Here is a 20,034-nt window from a genome sequence, read left to right on the forward strand (position 1 = left end):
TGTACTTTTCTTAAAAGGGAGTTTGTAATAAAATCGTTCATTGTGACTTTTATGTGTCTGTTGGCTTCATTAGAACAGTCTTGTTGTTTTTATAAAGTTGATTTAACTGTACTTTTATTAAAAAGGAGTTTGTAACAAAATGGAGTCAGAGTGACTTTTATGCCACTACTGGCATAAAGAAATGTTTTGGATTTTTTAATGTTCATTTAACTGTACTTTTATTTTTTAAAATGAGTTTGTACATGTAACATAATGGTATTTTTTATGAATTTATTTATTTTTATACCTTCTGTTGGCTTTAAGTCCAACAATATTTTTGTTTTTGAAAAATGTTTTTAGTGTAAAAAGCTACTTGTTAATCTGAAAATAAAAATAAAATGTTGCTAAAAAATAATTTAAAAAAATGAAGCAACAATTACATTCGCATGCAGTGTTTCTGCTATAAAGATATTTTTAAGTATGGCGCTATGGAACTGAATGCAGTCACAGTCAATCGAGGGTATGGGAGCCTCCCCTAGAAAGAAAATGGGTTATGTTTAGGGTTAGAGTTAAGAAAATCATACAGTACTGATAAGAGTAATTAATTTTGTCAAAAGGTTAACTTAAAAAAAACATAAAATCTGCAACACATTTGGGTATGGCACCATACCCGTTTTACCCTCTGACAGAAACCCAGGAATGGCGCCATACCCGTTTTACCCTCTGACAGAAACCCAGGAATGGCGCCATACCCGTTTTACCCTCTGACAGAAACCCTGACATGGCGCCATACCCGTTTTACCCTCTGACAGAAACCCAGACATGGCGCCATACCCGTTTTACCCTCTGACAGAAACCCAGACATGGCGCCATACCCGTTTTACCCTCTGACAGAAACCCAGACATGGCGCCATACCCGTTTTACCCTCTGACAGAAACCCAGACATGGCGCCATACCCGTTTTACCCTCTGACAGAAACCCAGGAATGGCGCCATACCCGTTTTACCCTCTGACAGAAACCCAGGAATGGCGCCATACCCGTTTTACCCTCTGACAGAAACCCAGGAATGGCGCCATACCCGTTTTACCCTCTGACAGAAACCCAGGAATGGCGCCATACCCGTTTTACCCTCTGACAGAAACCCAGGAATGGCGCCATACCCGTTTTACCCTCTGACAGAAACCCAGGAATGGCGCCATACCCGTTTTACCCTCTGACAGAAACCCAGGAATGGCGCCATACCCGTTTTACCCTCTGACAGAAACCCAGGAATGGCGCCATACCCGTTTTACCCTCTGACAGAAACCCAGGAATGGCGCCATACCCGTTTTACCCTCTGACAGAAACCCAGGAATGGCACCATACCCGTTTTACCCTCTGACAGAAACCCAGGAATGGCGCCATACCCGTTTTACCCTCTGACAGAAACCCAGGAATGGCGCCATACCCGTTTTACCCTCTGACAGAAACCCAGACATGGCGCCATACCCGTTTTACCCTCTGACAGAAACCCAGACATGGCGCCATACCCGTTTTACCCTCTGACAGAAACCCAGACATGGCACCATACCCGTTTTACCCTCTGACAGAAACCCAGACATGGCACCATACCATACCCGTTTTACCCTCTGACAGAAACCCAGACATGGCACTGTACCCGTTTTACCCTCTGACAGAAACCCAGACATGGCACCGTACCCGTTTTACCCTCTGACAGAAACCCAGACATGGCACTGTACCCGTTTTACCCTCTGACAGAAACCCAGACATGGCACCATACCATACCCGTTTTACCCTCTGACAGAAACCCAGACATGGCACTGTACCCGTTTTACCCTCTGACAGAAACCCAGACATGGCACCGTACCCGTTTTACCCTCTGACAGAAACCCAGACATGGCACTGTACCCGTTTTACCCTCTGACAGAAACCCTGACATGGCACCGTACCCGTTTTACCCTCTGACAGAAACCCAGACATGGCACCATACCCGTTTTACCCTCTGACAGATACCCAGACATGGCACCATACCCGTTTTACCCTCTGACAGAAACCCAGACATGGCACCATACCCGTTTTACCCTCTGACAGATACCCAGACATGGCACCATACCCGTTTTACCCTCTGACAGAAACCCAGACATGGCACCATACCCGTTTTACCCTCTGACAGAAACTGGCACCATACCGGTTTTACCCTCTGGCAGAAACCCAGATATGGCACCATACCCGTTTTACCCTCTGGCAGAAACCCAGATATGGCACCATACCCGTTTTACCCTCTGACAGAAACCCAGATATGGCACCATACCCGTTTTACCCTCTGGCAGAAACCCAGATATGGCACCATACCCATTTTACCCTCTGACAGAAACCCAGATATGGCACCATACCCGTTTTACCCTCTGGCAGAAACCCTGATATGGCACCATACCCGTTTTACCCTCTGACAGAAACCCTACCATGCATGCAAGTCTGCTCATCTGTGGATAGTTTACAAAAAGGAAACAAAATAAAGAAGAGAAGAAGAAACAAAGATATGAAAATGTCACACACTTTATTTGTATGTGCGTATACTTTTAATTGTTTAGGAGTTTTTATTAATTAGGCTGGCATATAGACTGTAAGGAAAATGATTTTGTTTTGTTGTACTACACCACTAGAGCATATTGATTTATCTGTCATCGGCTATAATTAGATGTCAAAAACTGTACGGAAGTTATAACAAAAGTTACTGCACATATGTGAATCTGTATAGTTGTTAACCTTTAGACTACGCATACTGGGTTAATTTTAAACAAAAACCATGTTGAGTGGGTACAATAATTTTTACTGACATATATTCACTTTAATGTTTTATAAATTACATGAAATAAAGTTCATATATGAATTAGTAAGTATTATTTTCGTGGGTTTTTGTAATTTTTATTATTTTTAGATCAGCTAATGGTGATTGAAATTAAGCAAAAAATTTAAAAAGTTGCGTTTACTCACGGGCATTTGTGGCCAGCTGTCCAGTATTTATGTCCATTATTCCCGATAACAGTGGTTTTCTGACAAGAATTTTCTTTAAAACCCAAACTACGATTCATATTGCAATACTTGGTCATTTTCGTTGTTGGTAAAACGATCAAATTTATTATCAAATTAGCTGTCACAATCAGCTATCGATCCCTGAAAATGACCCCGACGTGCCGCCATTGTTCTCAACCGAAAATACTTGCCGAAAACCGAAAAATTTCAAGGTATTTTCAGTTGAAAAAATCAAATCAAAAGCCACCATTTTGAAAAAAAAAATCTTTTTTCCTTTATTATATTTCTGTTTTCGGTGAGTGTCGTGTGCAAAACGGCAGGAAATATGAATTGGGGAATGCACTGTATACAGTATACAGTATGTCGACTGACGTGACGTCGGGCAAGATATCTCGCCTACAGTACTCAGAAGGTTAAAAAACTTATTTTTTTTAATAACTGAAAATTCCTTATCGACTTGACGACTGGATTAAACCATACCATGGTTCACCAACATGTAGATAAACCTATTTTGTGTATACAGTGAAACCTGTCTAAACTGGACACCATTTGGACCAAATAAAAAGGTTGCTTTAAAGAGGTATCCAGTTTAGAGAGGTTATGTTCTGTACTGATATTTAAAAAGGAAAGGAAGGAAGGAAATGTTTTATTTAACGACGCACTCAACACATTTTATTTACGGTTATATGGTGTCAGACATATGGTTACGGACCACACAGATACAGAGAGAGGAAACCCGCTGTCGCCACCTCATGGGCCACTCCCTTTGACCAGCAGCAAGGGATTTTTTATATCCACCATCCCACAGACAGGATAGTACATACCACGGCCTTTGATATACCAGTCATGGTGCACTGGCTGGAATGAGAAATAGCCCAATGGACCCACTGACGGGGATCGATCCCACATCGACTGCACATCGAGAGAGCGCCTTACCACTGGGCTACGTCCTGCCCATTTAAAAAGGGATTGTGAAAAACATTAAGTTTTAATGGAATTCTGGTTTACAAAGGGTCTGGTTTAGAGGGGTTTACTGTATAAGCTGTGAATCATTCTAGACATCGTATTATACAGCCGACACTTGACTCTCAACAAGTGTCATGTCCTATCACTTGAGGTAAGTCAAAAGCAAACAAACGTGACATTAATTGGTCCAGGGAACGGTTGAAGAGTTGGTCAACAAAGGATGTTCTACATATATCCCAGTATTCATTAAAAACCACTTCTCTCTGGTGTGTGTGTACGTGTATATTGTTATGGTTTAAGTAAAAGGCCTAGCTCAGGTGAGCCTTGCTGTTACACGGATCAGTCTCCAACTGACTTTTTTTTGTATCAGACTGTGATTGTATGTAACAGTAATTTAATGGTTTATTAACAACGCACTCAGCACATTTTATTTACAGTTATATGATGTCGGACTTATAGTTAAGGACCACACAGATATTGAGGGAGGAAACCCGCTGTCGCCACTTCATGGGCCACTCTTTTTCGATTAGCAACAAGGGATCTTTTATACACACTATCCTATAGACAGAATAGCACATACCATGGCCTTTGATGTGCCAGTCGTGGTGCACTGGCTGGAACAATAAATAGCCCATGTGCCAGTCGTGGTGCACTGGCTGGAACAATAAATAGCCCATGTGCCAGTCGTGGTGCACTGGCTGGAACAATAAATAGCCCAATGGACCCACCGACGGGGATGGACCACGTATCGAGTGAGCGCTGTACCACTGGGCTACGTTCTGTCCATTTAAAAAGGGATTGTGAAAAACATTCAGTTTTGATGGAATTCTGGTTTACAAAGGGTCTGGTTTAGAGGGGTTTCACTGTATAAGCTGTGAATCATTCTAGACATGGGATTATACAGCGGACACTTGACTCTCAACAAGTGTCATGTCCTATCACTCGAGGTAAGTCAAAAGCAAACAAACGTGACATTAATTGGTCCAGGGGACGGTTGAAGAGTTGGTCAACAAAGGTGTTCTACATATATCCCAGTATTCATTAAAAACCACTTCTGTCTGGTGTGTGTGTACGTGTATATTATATTGTTGTTATGCTTCAAGTGAAAGACTAGTTCAGGTCAGGGGTGGGATTTAGCTTAGTTGGTTGAGTGCTCGTTTGAGGTGCTTGCGTCGCAGGATCGAACCACCTCAGTGGATCCGTTCAACTGACAGGGTTTTTTCTCGTTCCGACCAGTGCACCACAACTGGTATGTGTTTTCCTGTCTGTGGGAAAGTGCATATAAAAGATACTTTGCTACATTAAGAAAATGTGGTGGGTTTCCTCTGTTGACTACGAGTCAGAATGACCAAATGTTTGACATCCAATAGCCGATGATTAATATGTCAATGTTCGCTAGTGGTGTTGTTAAACAAAACAAACTTTAGTTCAGGTCAATCTTGCTGTTAAACAGATCAGTCCTTAACTGACTTTACCGGCCTCGGTGGCGTCGTGGCAGGCCATCGGTCTACAGACTGGTAGGTATTGGGTTCGGATCCCAGTTGAGGCATGGGATTTTTAATCCAGATACCGACTCCAAACCCTGAGTGAGTGCTCAATGGGTAGGTGTAAACCACTTGCACCGACCAGTGATCCATAACTGGTTCAACAAAGGCCATGGTTTGTGCTATCCTGCCTGTGGGAAGCGCAAATAAAAGATCCCTTGCTGCCTGTCGTAAAAAAGAGTAGCCTATGTGGCGACAGCGGGTTTCCTCTAAAAACAGTGTCAGAATGACCATATGTTTGACGTCGAATAGCCGATGATAAGATTGAAAATCAATGTGCTCTAGCGGCGTCGTTAAATAAACCAAACTTTACTTTTACTTTAACTGACTTTTTTTTTTTGTATCAGACTGTGTGTGACAGATTCGTCAATGATCCATTGTTACAGTCGGTCTAGACCCCTCTGTCATAAGAGCTGAACGTGTTGAACTTCTGCAGTGAAACAAAACCGATTCCTGATCATTGGACGATTTTCCATAAAGCGAATTTTGTGCCTCGCGCGATCGTCATGCAATTTTCTCCATTTGTGACGTGGGTGTAATTGTTTGTTCTGATTCTGACCATCACAGTTTTGATCTCTGTAATCGCAAGGTCAACCTGAGCCTGCCCTAATGTTTATTAATTTAATGTCAGGTTTCTTAATGGGTGAATCTGGTCAGCAGGCTGTATTTTGCAGCTGGATAGTAATCAATAATCACGGATGAGATCTATAGTCCTTCCCAGCCTCCATGGGCCCATTGGGCTATTTCTCGCTCCAGCCAGTGCACCACGACTGATATATCAAAAGCCGTGGTATGTGCTATCCTGTCTGTGGGAAAGTGCATATAAAAGATCCCTTGTTGCATTAAGGATAAATGTAGCGGGCTTCCTTTGATGACTACGAGTCAGAATTACCAAATGTTTGACATCCAATAGCCGATGATTAATTAATCAATGTGCTCTAGTGGTGTCGTTAATCAAACTTCTTCTTCTTCTTCTTAACTTTTCCATCTACGAGCCAGATGGCACCTATTTGTATTTTTATACAGATAGTATGAAATGTTTTAGTCGTCAAATTAAAAAAAATATGGTTGCCTATGCGACCAAATCAGTCGCAGTGTAGAGGACTGTGTTCCTTATGGGAAGGACTATAGCCTAGTTGGTAGAGCATTCACCTGAGGTGCTTGTGTCATAGGATCAAACCAGTTCAGTGGATCTATTTTCTTACTTTTTCCCTTCTCAACGTACCAGAGCACTAGGACTATATTAAAGGCTGTGATGTGCACAGAGGTGGAGAAAATAGGCCTATTTGCCTGCTTGTCAAATGTGAGTGAACATTCTGACAGACAAGTTAAAAATGTTTCCATTTCTGCATTCCTGCTTATATGATGTTTACATGTATATATTCACTAAAGGGTATTGATCTCATAGTCTATAACATGTCAGACATGCTATTGAAGAAGTTAAAATATTTCCATTTCTGCACTCATGCATGTATGGTGTTTATCCACTGAAGGGGATTGATCTCATAGTCTATAGTATGTCAGACATGCTATTGAAGAAGTTAAAATATTTCCATTTCTGCACTCATGCATGTATGGTGTTTATCCACTGAAGGGGATTGATCTCATAGTCTATAGTATGTCAGGCATGCTATTGAACTGGATGGTATAAAAGTATATATACTCTTCAAAAAAAAGTAGGGGAACTCTAATAAGAATTTACAATTGCCAAAATTGTAAGGTGTATTAGCTGTGGAGAATGGTTATATGATAATAGTGAACTAATTGGGCAAACATTACAACTGGTAATTCAGTATTACAGTAGGTTTTATGACCACCAAAGATCTTGAAGGACGATTAGGGTTAGAAGGAAAATTTGAAAGTTGACGGGTTTTTTTATTAGTAAATTGCAAATTCAAACAATAAAAATGACTAAAAACAAAACAATAACAACTGTATGATCAACAGAATGAAAAAGATTGACAGAAATAATGTTCCACAGTGATTAATCGACCTTCCTGGAAATTGTCAAAATCGAGAATGACACCCCACGTACGCATACGGGGGAACTGCGTGATGAACGTGCAAACTATGGAATGTGTTTCGGTGTGTTGATAAACAGACCTGAATGTTTTTTACTAGGATGTCTGTGGTCAAAATGTATGTTCGGTCTAATAGTTGATATTAACATTAATATTTCAGATTCCCCTACTTTTTTTTGAAGAGTATATATACATGTATTGTTGTATGTTGTACATCAGTCAATGTCATTTTGTCACGATGACCTACAACCTGCTTTCAACCACAATAGCATGTCAGTGTTGATGAACCAGTGTGAATACATGTAGCTTAGTGCAACCATCACAGTTCCCTGGGCTATTGATATTTCTGTCGGTTGAGCCTGTCATTATTTAATTATCCATGACATCTTTTATACTCAGTGTGTGGTGTTTGTGGAAAACTTCATTCAGTTCAGTTTGATTTGGTTTTGTGTATGCTAGACTTCAGTGTTTCTGCCACAAAGAAGAAGAAGTTTGTTTTGTTTAATGACACCACTAGAGCACATTGATTAATCAATCATCAGCAATTGGATGTCAAACATTTGGTAATTCTGATTAGTAGTCATCAGAGGAAACCAGCTACATCTTTCCTAATGCAGCAAGGGATCTTTTATATGCACTTTCCCAGACAGGATAGCACATACCACAGCCTTTGATACACCAGTTGTGGTGCACTGGCTGGAACGAGAAATAGCCCAATGGGCCCACCGACGGGGTTTCGATCCCACACCGACCGTGCATCAAGCAAGCACTTTACCACTGGGCTACATCCCACTCTCTGCCAGAAAGAAATGTTTGGGTATGGTGCTATGGAATTGAATGTAACCATAGTCAACGGGGGTAAGGGTGAGAGGGGGGGGGGGGGCTCCCCCGGAATGAAAATGGTTTAGGGTTAGGGTTAGGGTTAAGAAATCATAAAACAAACATTCCTTTACTTTCCTTTTTGTCTGTTGCCTAAATTGTGTACGATATATTGCAAGACAAGCAGGACTGTATGCTTTACCAATCCCAGACTCTGGAAGTCGGAAGTGCAAGATTACAAGATGCATTTCTAAAATATTTAGATAAAATCATTTTTAGATTTCCGGCAGTATGCTAAAACCAATTTTCTAACTTCAATGTCTGCAAGTTTTTCAGCCAGGATGTGGGTGTTTTGACTAACTTATAAATATAGAACACTAGAGAGAGAAAAGTGTAAGTATTTGAGCTTGTGGATGTTTTGGCACCATGCACACCACCATTTGTCACATTGTTACTTTAGCAGCTTAATGTAGTCTGGTTTAGGAAACAGTTCTTCAAAAAAGAAAAAAAATCCAACATTTTGGAATTCCTTTTGAAATGTTTCTTTAATGATTACAAGGAGGCTGATCTCTGTGGTATTTAATTAACCCATTGGTTTGGTGTTACTTGTTATTTTCAATACTGACTGATAACAACACTGTGCCAGTGGTATGCTAAAATTTGTATAACAGCAAAATCAGGCAGTGCTCTGACAACCGGCCTCAGTGGTGTCATGGTTAAGCCATCGGACACAATTAAGGTTGGTAGGTACTGTGTTCGCAGCCTGGTACCAGCTCCCACCCAGAGCAAGTTTTCACAGCTCAGAGGGTAGGTGTAAGACACCATCTTCTCTCTCACTAACCACTAACCCACTGTCCTGGACAGACAGCTCAGCTAGCTGAGGTGTGTGCCCAGGATAGCAGGCTTGAACCTTGATTGGATATAAGCAGGAAAATAAGTTGAAAATGAAATGACTGCTCTGGCTTATTGGTGGCTAACTGAACATTTCAGTTATGAACCTATGTTGTTTTTTTGCAAGGTAGTTGTCAAGGGAGGGTACTTCCAAAAACTAGCAGTCACGTATAGACTGTTGTGTTTTTCACTGAATATATTCTGGCATAGAAATTGTATTGACTTTCTTGGAATAATTAATGGTGATGTGCAACCTTTTGACTAACTTATATAGAACCAGGAAAAAGTACAAGTCTGAGCCTATTGTCACTTATATAGAACTCAGAGAGAAAAGTGCATATCAGTGAGCCTATGGATTTTTTTTTACTAACTTCTATAGAACAGAACTGAGAGAAAAGTGGAAGTCTTTGAGCCTGGTTTTATATATATATATATATACTCAAGTTATCTTTGAGCCTGGTTTTATATATATATATATATACTCAAGTTTAAGTCTTTGAGCCTGGTTTTATATATATATATATATACTCAAGTTTAAGTCTTTGAGCCTGGTTTTATATATATATATATAGACTCAAGTTTAAGTCTATGAGCCTATGGTTGAACGAAACTGAGAAAGAAAGTGCATGTCTATGAGTCTGTATGTTTGTTGACAAACTTAGAATAACTTTGATAAATGTGTCCATGCTAAAAAAAAAATCCCTTTCTAATGAAGAACAATAACCTCATCAATCAGACCGCACCTTCTCCAATGCATACAGTTTCATCAGTAGTTGGTCCAAAGCAAACTGTTCATTCATTCCATTGCAAAAGTTTCACATGATTAGAAATGAATCATACCCGTAACATATTCATTAATATAGATATGGTTTTCCATCCAACTCCTGACGGGTGCATCATGTACCTCACCAGTACTCTTGGGTTTTTTTTGTAATAACTTATATAACTGAGAGTGAAAAGTATAAGTATCTGGGAACTGGAAACTCTATTTACGTGCCCATATCCATTGACGGTTCAGACTCGCCTGCCCCGGACCTAGTCTCTGACTTCGCCTGTGACCAATTCCGGGGCAGTATAAGTATTAGCCGATGTGTGTTTTAACTTACTTATATACATAGCACTGAGAGAGAACCGTGAAAGTCTATGATACATGTGTGAGCCTGTGGGTGTTTTGACTATCCATTAATTATGGTATTGAATGGCTTGGCTTGTTGGTGATGTCTTGACGTCTTACACATTCTGTTGTGGATGTCTGGAGGAGTGAGAAAAGGGGGGTCTGGAGAAGCAGTGATCAATGAATGGAGCAATTAGGTGGAGACCACCCCCTAGGGATGGATGGTCTGCTGCATCACAACATGAGAAATTACCCAAATGTGTATAGGTTGGACTATATCAAATAAAATCCCATAGGCGACCATGTTAATGTTTGTGTTTAAAAACACTATATGCAATATATCAACTAAACTATGACCTATAAATATCAGTACTACAACCCCTACCTCAAAGTATTAACTGCAGAAAATGGTACCTTTCATGGCTCATTTTCGGTATAACCAGATGTTTCTACAACACCCCTAGTTTCACACAAAATTTGAGTACTTTTTTTTCACAGTTACCCCATACAGGTATATGTTCCAAGCACAAGGCTACTTGACACAGTGGTACCAGATAAAATAAAATTGCATACATTTTTAGCCCAGATGAAACTAATTTTTTTTACAACCAACACACTCACATTTATTACCAATCAACAGACCTGTCAACCTTTAGTCAAGAGAAAGCAGGAGGTGTGTGTTGAAAAAGCAGGAGATTTTGTCAAAAAGCAGGAGATTTTTTAAATTCACACAATTTAACTCAAAATCACAAGATTTGAAAAAAACAGTATTACAATAAGTTATATGAATACTATATAATGCCATATATACTTGTTAACCTTAGATCTTGGCATTAAAAAGATAATAATAAAAAAAAAAAAAATGTTTTTAAAGTTTAAATATTATTATGATTTAATACATATTTAAAAAAAAAAAAAAAAAATGTTATCCCAAAATGTTAAGAACATGAACAAGAAATTAAAAAATTAATTAGTACATTTACGGTATTACACTTACAGCCTTACAGGTTGCGTTACATTATCATTTGTGGTTATAATGTACCTAAGTAGGCTACCAAAGACAAGTTTATATAAATTGTATAAATTAATATTCAATTTTTACTATAATGAGGAACGGTGGCGTGGTACTTATTTAAAATCATTATAATGATGCAATAAACATTGTATTTTCATTAATCATAAGTAAAACCTCATTACGGACATCGTGTGAAATATACCAGAATTATACCCTTTTCCGTGAGTAACTTTATGTCAATGTCAAACACAACATTTTTTAATTGTACAAAAATAATTTCTTGAAGTGTCGCTTATAACCAACATTTTACTGCACAAACATACAAAATTAACTGACACAAGTATGTTTATACAGTTAATTGGTCTTTTCGTTGTCTTGCTGTGACATGTGATTTTAACATGCATCGTCACGATCGTGTGTATCGCTGTCAGCTCGGGAGTCTGGCAGTTCAGATTCGTCATAGTTGCATTATGTAATCCAGTGGGAAGACATTTTACAATTCAGAGGTGTTATTAGAATGTCAATACACAGCCTGTTGAATTAGCGGTAACATGCTTCGTAGTCATTACGATGACAACAAACATTATAATAACACGTCATTTTATAAACTCCATGTGCTTTTTGAACAATATAAATAGGCTATCCCACAATTCTCACTTCGGCAAAGGTTAAACAGTCGGGACAATTTCGGCTTGTTACATTTTCAGAAACCGAAAGTAGTCGACATTTTCCGAATGAGAAAAAAAAGGCAGCGTTACTTCCCTTATGTTATTTTGACAAAAGAGGATCGATTTTTTTTTATGCTTACAAAAATGTCATTTAAAAGGAGAAATTGTCCTCCTGCACAGGTGTCGGGAGATTTGATCAAATACCGGGAGACTCCCGCGGAATCCAGGAGGGTTGACAGGTCTGCCAATCACAGGACTTGTGGTGTTCACTTCTCTATCAAAAGTTCAGTGCACCTCGAACTTTGACCCAGCCGGAAATTATTTGGTTTAGTGCTACCTATAGCTGTAACTTTCTTTCTCCATTTGCTGGCAAAACCAGCTATTCCAGCTAGTTTGAAACAGTTTGTTTTGTTTAACGACACCAGTAGAGCACATTGATTTATTAATCATCGGCTATTGGGTGTCAAACATTTGATAATTTTTACATAATAGTCTTAGAGAGGAAATCCGCTACATTTTTCCATGAGTAGCAAGGGATCTTTCATATGCATTATCCCACAGACAGGATAGTACATACAATGGCCTTTGATATACCAATTGTTGTGCACTGGCTGGAATGAGAAATAGCCAAATAGTCTCACCACTGGGGATCGATCCTAGACTGACCGTGCACCAAGCGAGCGTTCTACCACTGGGCTACGTCCCTCCCGCCCCCAGCTAGTTTGAAAGTGTGTTTAGAAATGTAAGTGTCCAACAAGATATAGGTTAACCATTCTTGGTCGCATTTACAAAGCTTGTGTTTGTCTTACAGTTAAACAAATTAAAGTTTTTAAAATAACACCAATAGAGCACATAGGGCGGGATATAACCCGGTGGTAGAGCGCTCGCACACTCAGTCTAAGATTTGTCCCCATCAATGGGCCCATTGGTCAATTTGTCGCTTTAGCCAGTGCACCACGACTGGTATATCAAAGGCCATGGTATGTGGTATCCTGTCTGTGGAATGCTGCATATAAATATTCCTTGCTACTAAAATGGACAAATGATGCGGGTTTCCTCTCTAAGACTGTCAGTATTACCAAATGTTTGACATCCAATAGCTAATGATTAATAAATCAATGTGCTGTAGTGGTGTCGTTAAACAAAACAAATTTCGACTTGAGCACATTGATTGAATTTGAACCATTTTGTCAGTTTTATTCGTAGTCTTCAGAAAAAAGCTTGCTTCATTTTTTTTTCCATTATCAGCAAGGGATCTTTTATATGCACTTTTCCACAGACAGGACAGCACATACCACAGCCGTTGATATACCAGCCAATCAGAGAATGGATCCACTGAGGTGGTTCGATCCTACAATATTAGCACCTCAGGCGAGTGCTCTATCCACTGATCTATATCTCACCCCTGGAGATTTGGAATGCTGCATATAAAAGATCCCTTGCTACTATAATGGAAAAATCGAGCGGGTTTCCTCTCTGAGATGATATGATGACAGCATCTTAGGCAAGAGTTCTACCCACTGATCTATATCTCACCCCTGGAGATTTGGAATGCTGCATATAAAAGATCCTTTGTTACTAAAATGGAAAAATCTAGTGGGTTTCCTCTCTAAGATGATATGACAACACCTAAGCGAGAGCTCTACCCACTGATCTAGATTTCATCCCTGGAGATTTTGATACGTCAGGTGTGTAACCATAAAACCATCATTTATTAAAAAAAGAAAGAAAAAAAAAGAAGGAAAAAAAAGGAACAACCCCTAATCATAGAAATTCATCATGGAGATTAAATTTCTAAACTTGGTATTATTCAACTTGATGGCAAGGAATCTTCACTTGTTGACAACGCTGGATTTACTTGTTTGAAAGGATTTTCCAGTTAAGTTCACATTGACAATGTGAAACAAAACATGATGACCACTCTTTCATGTGTTATTTTTCTGTGTATCATGTCTTCACAGTTTGACTGTGGCATTACCATACAGGTAATCTAGCCTGAAATGGGGCTCAACCTGTCGTTATGGACAATGATTTTCAAATTCTTTACATTTTTTCCCCCTCTACAGTACCGGAGCAAGTTAAGGGTTTGATAATGCACGGTTAATACAGATGTCAGCTCCTTGTGGTGTAGCTGTGTTGATGTGGATGGGTGGGTGGATGGATGGATGGATGGGTGGATGGATGGATGGATGGATGGGTTGGTGGATGGATGGATGGATGGATGGGTGGGTGGGTGGGTGGGTGGGTGGGTGGATGGATGGATGGATGGGTAGATGGAGGAGTGGATGGGTAGATGGAGGAGTGGATGGATGGGTGGGTGAGTGCATGGATGGGTGGGTTGGTTTGATGGGAAAATTTATTGTTGTGTGGGTGGATGGATGGGTAAATAAGGTGGGTGGGTGTGTGGTTGGGTGGGTAGTTTGGGTGGATGGGTGGATTGATTGATGGCTGGGTGGATGGAAGGGTGAATGGATAGGTGGGTAGATGAATGGGTAGGAGGATGAATGGGTGGGTGGATGGATAGATGGGTGGGTGGGAAGATGGATGGATTGGTAGATACATGAGTGAATAGATTTGTGGGTGGGTTTTGGATGGGTAGATAGATGAATTGATCTGTTTCACATGGATGATTGGATGGATTAGTTTTGGATGGATGGGTGGTTGGGTAGGTGGATGGATGGATGGATGTATGGGTGGATGGAAGGATGGATGGAAGATGGATGGATAGATGGAAGGATGAATGGATGGATGGAAAGATGGATGGATGGAAAGATGGTTTAGGTTGGGTGGGTCAGTGTTTGAATGGACAAATAGATGGGTGGTTTGGAGGATTAGTGTGTGGAGAATATACATGTAGATGGAAACGTTGATGCATAGATTTAAAATCAATCAATGGATAAATGAAAGATGGATGGATGAATGAATGAAATGGAGATTCATTATGCTTTAATTAGTCGACCAGTTGGTTTGATAGATGAACACATTAACTGGCTTTCGGTAGGAATGCATATGTATTCAACACATGTCATAGGAAGAAACATTTATCACTTGTCATCTTTCACCAAGACGAACCAACATCAAGTTTTTCCAGTTTTTAGCTTTTCAACTTCAACCAGTTAAGTTATTCGGGCAATGTTGGTACATGTAATTCCGTGCTCACTTGAGCATTAACATGTTGTGTGTATAGTCACCACATCTACTGCTCTGATCCGACACATTTTGCTTTCTTCACCTTTAACGAGTAACACAGGTACACTACCCGTCTCAGGTAAGAAATTCAAACCTATGACACAGCAGTTTAAAAGAAAGAAAAAAAGAAGAAAAAAAAAAGAAGGGGAAATGTTTATAACCGCAGATACTGCACAACTAGTGAAATAGCCTAGAGATAAAACACTTGGTCTGTCTGTGTTTGTTGTAATTTATGTGTGCACATGCAACACATACATTTGTATGTCTGGCTGCAGACTGCAGTAAGTCTTGATTTACTTGAACTTGAAGTTATCCTAATACGTGTGTCATCTGATTTAGATACAGGATTATTAATCAAGTTAACAGGTATGTTATGTGTGTATATATATATATATATATATATATATATATATATATATATATATATATATATATATATATATATACACACACATGTACAGAGGTTATTACCAGAGTGTTTTTCAATATCGTCAATATCATATATTAGGAATAAAAATTGTATTATGTGAGCCTCTGACAAGCATAATACATTATTTTTATTCCTAATATATGATATTGACGGTACCGAAACATACGAGGGTAATAATCTCTTTATCATATAATCTCGATGTTCAATGTTTTTGTAAACTGTACACACAACTTTAATTCCAGTCTGCCATTACTAGATATTCAAATGAAGTAAGAATATGTGGCGTAGTGTCTTTTTTTAATAGAAATGACGTCAAACTTGAATGACATCATTTTGGTTGTCCTTACATCAAAATAAACTAGTGCATAACGCTTTTTTTTTGTTTGGACAGCTTTCGGTGTAAAATTGCTATTGAAATGTTTTTATTTGATGACTATGAATGCATACGTCAGTTATCGAGTGTCACCATAGTACATTTGCATAAATGTCAATAAACATAGTTCCGTGACCTCGACTAATTTACATCTAATTTGCAAAGTTATCAAATTCATAAAGTATGTGATCTGAAATATATCACATACAGTGAAACCTCTCAAAACCGGTACCTCTGTAAACCGGAAATCCTCCCAGACCAGACATTCTTCACGTTCCTTTTTTACAAAATCAGTACAGAAAATAACCTCTCTAAACCAGATACCCCTCAAAACCAAACATTTTACTTGGTCCCGAGGGTGTCCGGTTTAGAGAGGTTTCACTGTACATTGATTGCACTGAAAATGTAAGATATCATATGGTAAATATGTATATTCTGTATCAATACTTGTACATTTTTTATGATGTGTGTTTTATTTCGCCGAGATGACGTAAGAAGATGAGATATACATGTGTAGATACTGCTTTAGTTTCCAGCAGTGTTTATATTTAGAAATATTTTACACTTTTGCATTTGTGTGCCATACCACTATCACAGTTTCTGCCAGAGGGTAAAACGATTTAACACCATACTCAACATTTTTTTTGCAAGATTTGTTTTCTTAAGTTAACCTTTTAACAAAATTAATTACTTTTATCATTACTGTATGATTTTCTTAACCCTAACCCTAAACTTAACCCATTTTCTTTTTGGCCTAGGCCCCCCATACCCACTGTTGACTGTGGTTGCATTCAATTCCACAGTGCCATACCCAAATATTTCTTTCTAGCAGAAACACTGACTATTACCAGCCTTCACTAAAACAAAGATATTTGATAGTAATTTCGGTTTGGCATGACAGGAAGAAAAAAAAAGGAAAACTGTTCTAAAAGTAACCGAAATGTTCTATTTTTATGGGCAGTTTGTTAAGATGTCAAGATATAAATAAAACAGTGAAGAATGTTGACTAATTACCGAGTTTTTATTTTATTATTTTTTTATTTTTTTAAAATATTATTTTATCTAAATAATCTCTATATTTGACTACGAGAATTGATTGATAAGTTTGTGGCCTAAAGTAGAAGCGGTCAGTTTTAGAAAATGAAACACGTTCATTTATTTTTCTACATAATCCCCTCGTACATATCAATCACCCCTCGTAGTAGTCCCAAACCGATTCAACCAGTTCAACCAAATCAACCAATTCAACCGGAGGGGACTATAGATTTCATCTCAGTTCTGTCTGTCTGTATGTCCGTCCATCCGTCCGTCCATCCGTCCGTCCGTCAGTCCGTCTGTCCATTTCCCCCCACATAGTTTTCCGATTTTTCTTTTAGCAAATCAATGTGCTCAAGTGGTTTTGTTAAACATAACAAACTTTAACTTAATTTAACATGTTAAAAAAAAAGAGTTAATTTGTTTGTTAATTTATTCAGTTTATTATTTTTAAAAAAAAGAAGAAAAAAAAGGTAATTTGTCAAAACATATTTGAAATATTTTTCATATCTACATGTATACATGTACACATACTAATAGAATCTATCACCGTTTTGAGGTATAGATAAGGCAATTCCAACCCGACGGACAAAATGTTTTATGTGAGGGCCAAGGTTTACAATGATACAACGTGAAATGGTAAACAGAATTCTGAAAATCATGAGTTATGATGCCAATCGTAGTAAAACATGAGTTATGATGCCAATCGTAGTAAAACATGAGTTATGATACGACAATTCACCGGAGGGGACAGATCTATCTGAGCACTGTGCAAAAGCTGAATCTAACCGTTCGGTATAGATAAGGCAATTCCAACCGGAGTGGGCTAAAGAAATATACATATGCATAAACCAAGCCCGGATTTATAGGTAGGTGGGGTGGTTAATTATATGGAATTAGTTGTTTATGTGCGTTTACAAATACCAGAGGTCAAGTTCTGGAGTTATGATGCCAATTAGTAAAACATGAGTTATTGGTGTAAAAATATCAGGGGTCAGAGTTTAGCTTAATGGGGTCTAGTTATCAAAATTTTCAGATATTATAGTTGTTTATATAGTAAGTCTTAAATTACTTGCACGTGTTAATGGGTCTGTTGTCTGTGTCTGTCTTGTGTGTGTCTGTGTGTGTGTGTGTGTGTGTGTGTCTAGCTGTCTGTCTGTGTCTGTGTCTGTCTGTGTGTGTTTGTATTGTGTGTGTGTGTGTGTCTGTCTGTGTGTGTGTGTGTCTGTGTGTGTGTGTTTGTATTGTGTGTGTGTGTATGTGTGTGTCTCTGTGTGTGTGTTTGTATTGTGTGTGTGTCTATGTCTGTGTGTGTGTGTGTGTGTGTGTGTTTGTATTGTGTGTTTGTATTGTGTGTCTGTGTATTTCTATGTGTATGTTTGTATGTGTTTGTTTGCATGTACATGTGTTTGTGCATGTGCCTTTGTAAATTGTGAACAGCTGATAGTTATGGCAGTGATTCTTCAGTGCATGTTGTCACAACTCAAAATATCCATTGAGTTTTGTCTTGCACAGGCATACAGAGGTCTTTGTAAATTAGATTTGTCTAACTTGTTGTTCTGTAGGTGAATCACCTAACAGTATTCATGGGATTACTCTCTTTGGACTTTGTCTTGTGCATAGTGCGCCCAACTTTCGATAGAGCAGTTTATAATACAAATCCTGTGACTGGTTATAAATGTAAGAGTGTTGGTTGTAAAAAAAAAAAAGTTTTATCTGGGCAAAAAATATATGCAATTTTATTTTATCTAGTACCACTGTGTCAAGTAGCCATGTGCTTGAAACATGTATGGGGTACCTGTAAAAAAAAGTACTAAACATTTGTGCAGAACTAGGGTAGTCATAGACGCTACCCGTTATCTCTGAAATGAGCAGCTTAACCCCCATTTTTTTCTGATTCACTTTAAGGGTGAGGGGTGGTAGTATTTATATCTGTGGTGTTTATGTCGATTGATGCACTGCAGGTAGGAGTATTAGCCACTATTGTCGTCTATGGGATTTGATTTGATAGTACTCACCCTTTAACAGTTCTCTCTCTCTCTCTCTCTCTCTCTCTCTCTCTCTCTCTCTCTCTCTCTCTCTCTCTCTCTCTCTCTCTCTCTCTCTCTCTCTCTCTCTCTCTCTCCATCTGTATGTCTCTGTCTGTCTCTCTCTCTCTCTCTCTCTCTCTCTCTCTCTCTCTCTCTCTCTCTCTCTCTCTCTCTCTCTCTCTCTCTCTCTCTCTCTCTCTCTCTCTCTCTCTCTCTCTCTCTCTCCAATTTGGTTATTCTCTCTTCTCTCTCTCCCCTCTCTCTCCTCTCTCTCTGTCTCTGTCTCTCTGTCTCTGTCTCTGTCTCTCTCTCTCTCTCTCTCTCTCTCTCTCTCTCTCTCTCTCTCTCTCTCTCTCTCTCTTTGGTTATTCTCTCTTCTCTCTCTCCCCTCTCTCTCTCTCTCTCTCTCTCTCTCTCTCTCTCTCTCTCTCTCTCTCTCTCTGTCTCTGTCTCTGTCTCTCTCTCTCTCTGGGTGTATATCTGTACATGTATCTCTGTATTTCTCTCTATCTTTGTGTTCATATGAGGGTATGCATACATGCACATGCCTGAATTTATGTGATTGTGTACATGTATATAAACATGTATTTGTTTATACAAGTTGAGGTTACCGGTACATTCAGATTTGTATCTAACTCTTGGCGTTTCCTGTAATCATCAAAGAAACTCGCCTTACCTGCATTCTAGCGTCCAGGTGCGTAGCATTTACCTGATGCTTTAACTACGCTGGCTGGCAGATTCTCTCCGTCTGTTATACATATGACATTTCTACAGTACGTAGCTGACATTTGAATCACATAGCCGCATCTGAACATTATTTGGATCATGTTTCCTGAGCTTCCCGTGAAAGTAAATTTTTATAATAACTTATAACTCACCTGGTTAGAAGCTGCTCCAGATATAAAGACTATATTTTTTGGGGAAG

At 39.0% G+C, this 20,034-nt stretch overlaps 1 protein-coding gene across 4 annotated transcripts in view; it reads left to right on the forward strand.

Annotated features, from left to right (window-relative positions):
• The window catches only part of LOC121377092 (solute carrier organic anion transporter family member 4A1-like), a 182,436-nt gene that overhangs the window by 40,839 nt on the left and 121,563 nt on the right, over positions 1–20,034 (forward strand). Inside the window, exon 1 of one of the 4 annotated variants that reach the window (XM_041504967.1) lies at positions 15,187–15,320. The exons of 2 other annotated variants lie outside the window; for them this stretch is intronic. The gene's annotated coding sequence lies outside the window, so the exon portion shown is untranslated. Of the gene's footprint in view, positions 1–15,186; positions 15,321–15,463; positions 15,608–20,034 lie in introns of those variants that run through there. One more of the 4 variants, XM_041504966.1, reaches the window with a different exon arrangement.

This window comes from Gigantopelta aegis, chromosome 7 (genome assembly GCF_016097555.1).
Source record: "Gigantopelta aegis isolate Gae_Host chromosome 7, Gae_host_genome, whole genome shotgun sequence".
Classification (NCBI taxonomy): domain Eukaryota; kingdom Metazoa; phylum Mollusca; class Gastropoda; order Neomphalida; family Peltospiridae; genus Gigantopelta; species Gigantopelta aegis.